A 7183-nucleotide genomic window follows, 5' to 3' on the forward strand; every position below is an offset into this window, starting at 1 on the left:
AAGAATATAATGGTTCATTTTTGGTTGGGGGAGAGGGGGGCTCGTTGGGGCGGATGAAGGGATGGCGGCGTGGAGGAAGGGCAAACCGATCGAGGCCCCTCTGGAGAACCTGCATGAAAATGGATGCATGAGAGAGAGAGATTAGTCGGACACGTGCATATGAGAGAGAGAGAGAGAGAGAGAGAGAGAGAGAGAGAGAGAGAGAGAGAGAGAGAGAGAGAGAGAGATTATTCGGACACGTGCATGAGAGAGAGAGGTTAGTTGATGGGAGAGAGAAGGTTATAGTTGCATGCATGTGGGGGAGAATGGGTTGGGGGTGGGATGTGAGAAAACTATGCATGAATGCTGGTGGACACAGCTGGGTTTAAATGCCGTCGTACGGCGTACTTGATTGGCTTGGAAGGTGGATATAAGGGAGGGGTTGTTATCAGATAATCATAGCAGGTGAGATTAGGAGGAGTTGATATCAATCAGATCGGTGGTGATGGCGTGACGGGAGGAGATTTTCTTTTGGTGTGGTCTTCCTTCCTGAACCTGCATTGTTCCAACTTCATTTGCAACCTGTTGAGAGCTTGTAGATCTGCTATTTTAGTGTGGTCTTCCCTCCTGAACCTGCATTGTTCCAACTTCATTTGAAACCTGTTGAGAGCTTGTAGATCTGCTATTTTATTTTTTTGGAATACTTACTACTATATACATACTTTGATATTTATTCACTTGAATGTATATACTTTGTCCACCACTGCCTGCCTATACGTCTGCAGGTTCTGGCTGGCCGGTGAGCCAAACAACGCCGGTGGGCATGAAGACTGCGGCCACCTTTGGATCCAGAACAGCTGGAACGACAACGTCTGTTCGAGCTCTGCCTACTGGATGTGTGAACGAGCTGTTTAGGACACATGGTTCCTAAACAGACTTATATAGTGGGTCGTGGACACATTGATTCTTACAAAAATATTTAAGGGACTTTTTTTTTAAAATATATAAATCAAACTTTTCTTCCTTTAATTTTTTTGTTTGTTGCATAAATCAATACAAAATCAAAGAGAGAACACCCATTTGAAGAAGTGGTGAATATTGTGATAGTTCTGCTGGTTTGGGGGCCGGGTGAGACATCAGATGTATCTTTTGGCTCTCGAGCTAAAAGGTTTGGGTACCACTGGTGTGAAATCATCATTATCACAATGTATCAGTTACTGGATGATGTATTGAAACATGCATTATGATGTGTTACAGTCTTTAATCGGTGCAGTAAAAGTTATCATGCATCTATTTCTCATGATATTCTACAAAATCTCAACATTTTAGAACATTGATTACTTGTTTTATGCAAATCATTTGGGACTTGGAATGTAAAGTTTGTATACTTTTGTTTTAATTCATTTTCATTTATTTATTATTTCATTTAATAAATAATGAAGTTTCTGATACCAATTATTATTATTATTATTAAATACATAATCAAATGTGAACATTTGACTGAGTGGCTGCCAACATGCAGCTTCCAGAGGAGAGAAAAATATTATTTAGTTTTTATCCAAAATGAGTTAATAGCTCAAGCAGAATAGCAGAATAAATGTCAGAGATGAAATCGACTTGTAAATATGAAATAAATGCTTAAACATGTAGCTAGTTGTAATGTTATAGAGTCCACAGAAGTGAACCTTTCGAGCCTGTTTTCTCAACTCGCTGTTTTCTGTAAGACATTACTCTAAAAGCCATATCTCCAAAACTGGTGGGTCAAACTGAACAACCAATATGTCAATTTGAAGCTATGAAATCTGGACCAAATCTGGTCACAATTAAATTACACTTCCATAACAGAGAATGCAACACATTCGGATGATGGTATGATTGTATTTTTAATAAGATAAATGTCAATCAATAATTACATGATTAAATTCAATACGTAATTTCACTTTAAAAGTAAACTGTCATTCTATAATGAGTTGCGTGTCTTAGTCCAGGATTAGGCCTACATGGAACTTAAAACACTTAAAAAATGTATATTTAAACTGTTTTTAAAAAGACTTCAAATTCAACTAAAAGTAGATTCAACTAAATCAATTTAATGTGTTAGTGTAGTTATCAATGTCCTACACCTGTAACTTTGGTGCAAATAGCATTTTGAGTTTAGTCTAATGGTAGACTGGCAACCATGCAGTCTAAAGGTCATTACACACTGGCGAATTAGCGACGCGATGTGAATAAGCGATCTGAAAATACGAAATATTGCATGTTGCATGCAGTTCGCCTGTGAATCTCTGCAAAATACGACACCAGAGCGAACAAATAAAGAGCGAAAACTGTCACATTTTCGCACATTCGCCACTGATGTGGAAGCTTGCATTGACTTCAACTGGTTTAAAAAAAATGTGAATTATTCGCACGAATAAATCGCGTTGCTAATTCGCCAGTGTGTAATGACCTTTATGCAAAGGTTAAAGGGACACTTCACCCTTTTTGCAAAAAAATATATGTTAATGATGTTTAGGAGCTTTAGAACACTTTCCGGTCTTTATGTATGTAATATGTGGTTTTAGATATTTTAGATTGTAGCAGTGAGCCTGTTGTCTCTGATGTCATGGACACTGGGCTCACTTCCTTCCTGCAGGACTACATGTTGTCTCAGTAAGACAGCTCTCCCCCCTATCCACAAGGAGGAGCAGTGCACCAAAGAATTATGGGAATTGTAGTCCAGGAAGGTAGTGAGACCAGTGTCCATGACATCAGAGACAACAGGCTCACTGCTACAATCTAAAATATCTAAAACCACATATTACACACATAAATACCCCCAGGAAAGTGATCTAAAGCTTCTAAACCGTCATTAACATATATCTTTTTGCAAAAAGGGTGAAGTGTCCCTTTAACTTTTTTACCTGCTGATTGCAAAGCAATAAGCAGGTCAGCAGGTCTATGAATACGGTACATCTGAAACTTGCAACACCGTAAATTGCGAGAGAACGACACCTATTCGACATTTTGGGTTGCCTAGTCCGCACAATTCCCGCCAAACTTCGCTTGTTAGTTGTTCATCACCTCACAGTTACTTGGCTGGTTTTGGGAGGCTGGTTAGCTTATTTCTGACACGAAGAAGTTGACTACACTGGCAACCATACTACTACTTCTGATTGCTGATTGGATGCCTTGTCTCCAGCAACAACCTATGGGGATAATTTAGAAATAGAGGAATGGAAGCGCTGCAGGGATCTGTTAGTGGCTCTTAGATGGGTGCTCTTTGGTGATGCAGGTAAAACCATATAGACAAAAAGGTATCCTTCCTCCAAGTAGTACTGCTTGTCAAAATGTGAATTGCAGACTTGAAAAGAAAATAATCCAAGGCACTCCGTCTTTAGTGAAAAATTAAATAGTATATTTGAAGATGAGCAAGGCAAATAAATAACCTATGGGGATTACATCCCAGTCTGCACGCCATGAAGAGGACTCACAACATAACCGCTCTAGCCTCGGCCTCGCGTTGCGATACTACTGTAACATACCACTGCGCTGGGCTACGTGGGATATTAGTCTTGACGTTTTCAGGACTTTTTCCAAGGGGCGGTTACAAAAAAGATTCAAACTGTCTCTATTGGTTACTGGTTAGAGCTACCAACCCCATTCTAGCCTACTTAGGTTCATCTTACGGTGGACATGTTTGCCTGAAAAGGAATCTTTGAAATGTTTCATAGTTTTAGAAATATAGTGCTTTCAAATTTACAATGGGGCTCAATTGGCACGTCAAAAATCACTTTCACCTAGAAACTCCATTCACACTTTTTATTATTCAGCTTACTGTGGAGACACATGCTGGAAAGTTTTACTTTGAAATGTTATAGTTTCTGAGTTATTTAACTTAGACGCCTAATGCATTCTCTATGGCAATAGCACAAACTGCGGCATGCTACTAGTCCTACATACAAAATAATGAAAAACGAGGATTAAAAAAATTCAAAAATTCAAAAAACGATCGTTTTTTTCATTTTTTTCAAATCCTCAAATATGATAAAAAACGGCGTGCTATAGTATGCCGTACGATATGGGCTATAGCCCATGGTACAAAATGATGAAAAACGAGGATTAAAAAAAAATTAAAAAACGATGGGCTATAAACCATCTTTTTTTTTCAAATCCTCAAAAATGGTGAAAAACGGCGTGCTATAGTATGCCGTACGATATGGGCTATAGCCCATGGTCCAAAATGATGAAAAACGAGGATAAGAAAAAAATCAGTTAGGGAATAAGACCTGGTACTTAAAAGACACGCAAAATACAGCCCTTAGTCTTCATTTCAAAAAATCGCTCTAATCATCGTACATCATCGGACATCATGGTGGTCCCTTATTGGCCAAGGGTTCCCACCGACATACATATGCCGATTTGCTCAGACACATGACGTAAATTCTCCGTTCATTGTCAATGGCATTTTTTACGTTTGTTCAGACAACACAAACATTAAAGCTGTATAGGAGGACGCTCAAAAAAGACGCTTTTATCATGTCATGTAACTATTTCCGTGTGAAAGAAGCATTGAAGATAAGATGGTTTGGAAGATCCCCCAAAACCCCCCCGGAGGGGATCAGAGAGGCATTTGACAACATTTCTAACTACATTTAGCAGCAAGTGACTCACCATTTTCCATTCAATGATCATCTGCTCAATGGTCCTTAGATGGATGGACGGATCGATGGATACAATAATGTATTGAGAGAGGGGGGGGGGGGTCACTAAGATTTAGAGTTCAACATAATAAAATCAGAGCGGAAAAATGCTCTTGAATCTGGTGTATTTGGTCCAGAGGCATTCAGCCCTCTCTGAGTGAAAAATCACACCTGTGTGAGGCGTGATCTTATCATCATACGTCAGGGGTGCCCACACTTTTTTGACTTGAGAGATACTTTCACAATGACCAGCTCAACAAGATCTACTCACCCAAAAAAGTATTACCCCATTGCTGAAAACAGCAGCACTGGCTTTACAAACTATACTATAAGACAAACACACTAGGAATAGGAAATAGAGAGAGGAAAATGGAATTCGTAGTTATTTGTATTATGACTTTGTATTTCTATTGCATTTGTATTGTGTGTTTGTGCTGAAAGCCTCTTTTAATCAATCAGTCACCTTATTTCAAGTAGTTTTTTTTAATGATATATATTTTGGGGCATGTCATGTGGTCTACCAGCAAAGCCTTTGTGATCTACTGGTAGATTGCGATCTACCTTCTGGGCACCCCTGTGACATACGTCATCTCATTCTCATCAGAATGTGCATCCTTTTCTTCGTTTGTGTTACGCAACGGTAAACCTGTCATATAAATATATTTGTCAGTCACACATTTCCCTCAAGTTATAAGCCGTGACACAAAACTGACCATATTTTATCTTCACCACCAATTTCCTGCCGTTTCCAAGAGCTTCACTTCATGCTAATCAATATTATGATGAATGTGGGTATCTCTACTCAAGCAGTTGTCCCATAGTACTGTATGATCTATTCCTCCTTTGTAGCCTATAGCCTATGTATTCCTCCTAGTTATATACATACAGACAGACACATTATGTATATATATATATATATATATATATATATATATATATATATATATATATATATATATATATATATATATATACCTAGAGGTCCGTACTTAGCCCCCTTCATTTTTATACAAATCTACAGTACACCAATTCTCTTCGCTCTACATATAAGCTCACATTGTGAGTTTGTAGAACTGCTGTTTGTTGCTGAATGTTTGCCTATTTTTGCAGAATCTTATTATGACAGAAGAAAGAAAATGACTTTGATGAGCCTGATGGCAGGTCCTTATTTGGTCATCAGGAAGATGATGACATGAATCTGTAATCTCATCTTCATCAGGATGTGTAGTGGTGTGAGAGTGTGATAATTTGGTAGTGTGCAGTATATAAGCAACCAGTGTTTGAGTGTATGTTAGTAAGCTTTCCATCTCAACTTGACAACTGAGCTGTACCTCAGCCATGAAGACTCTTTGGATCCTCTCTATGACATTCATGATGGTCTACACAGCACCCGTACATAACCATACATTTAATCCCATGAGACACCAGAATGAAAGTCAAGTAAAAACAGTCCAAAATAACCACGTAAGTTAGGCATACCATATTCTGAATGACCAAAAAGAGGACACATGTGCGCGTGCATGTGTGCGTGCATGTGCGGTTCTGTTTGAATTAAATCAATTTGTCAAAAAGGTTTGGCTCCTAAATTTGATCAAATATGCTCTATATTAGTTATGTATAATATTTAAAGCAGTGGCTCTCAAAGGTGTGATCCAGGGACCCTCATGGTTCCTTGAGGGGGTTCCAAATGGACCCATTATAGGTCTGTAACTCTGAGAGTGTAACACATGGACCCAAATGGACCCTTACAGGTCTGTAACTCTGAGAGTGTACTAGTACAAATGGAACCAAATGGACCCTTTTAAAACTTTTAACTCTGATACTGTACAAAAGGAATCAAATGGGACTCTTATGGGTCCATCTGGTTTTACTCTCAGAGTTATGGGGGTCCTTGAAATTAAAAAGTTTAAGAACCTGTATGCAATGGCTTATCTCTTGTAAAAAGCCTATTCTCCAAACCATTATGTTATGCTTTGCTACTGTAGGTTGTACAAAATAATATTGTAAAACATGTTAGTGCAAACATTATCCAAACACAACATCAGCAAATGTACAACATGCAATGTGCAAAAAGTTCAAAATCCAAAACAAAATCACGCAGGTATAAAAAGTCTAAAAATAAAAACATCATGCAAAAGTAGCACATTGTGCCAAAACATCACTGCAAACAAAGTGGAAACAAACAGCATTATACACACACGCACGCACACACACACACACACACACACACACACACACACACACACACACACACACACACACACACACACACACCCTCTTTCCTGGAAATACACACACAAACAAGTCACACACAAACAAGTCCGCACACTCACAGTATTTCCTAATAAACATGACTCAATCAGGTAAGCTGGTAGACTGCACCCTTCTTGAGAACTACATTTTCTGTGGAATGTCTTAACCTCAGACTTCCCAGTAACTGATAACATTGATGCACTTCCACGTCCGCCAAAAGTAATGCATTGTTCCGTGGATGATAATGTCACGCCCATTCCCTCTATATA

This window comes from Protomyctophum bolini (genome assembly GCF_963924005.1).
Source record: "Protomyctophum bolini genome assembly, chromosome: 10".
NCBI classification, from domain to species: Eukaryota; Metazoa; Chordata; class Actinopteri; order Myctophiformes; family Myctophidae; genus Protomyctophum; species Protomyctophum bolini.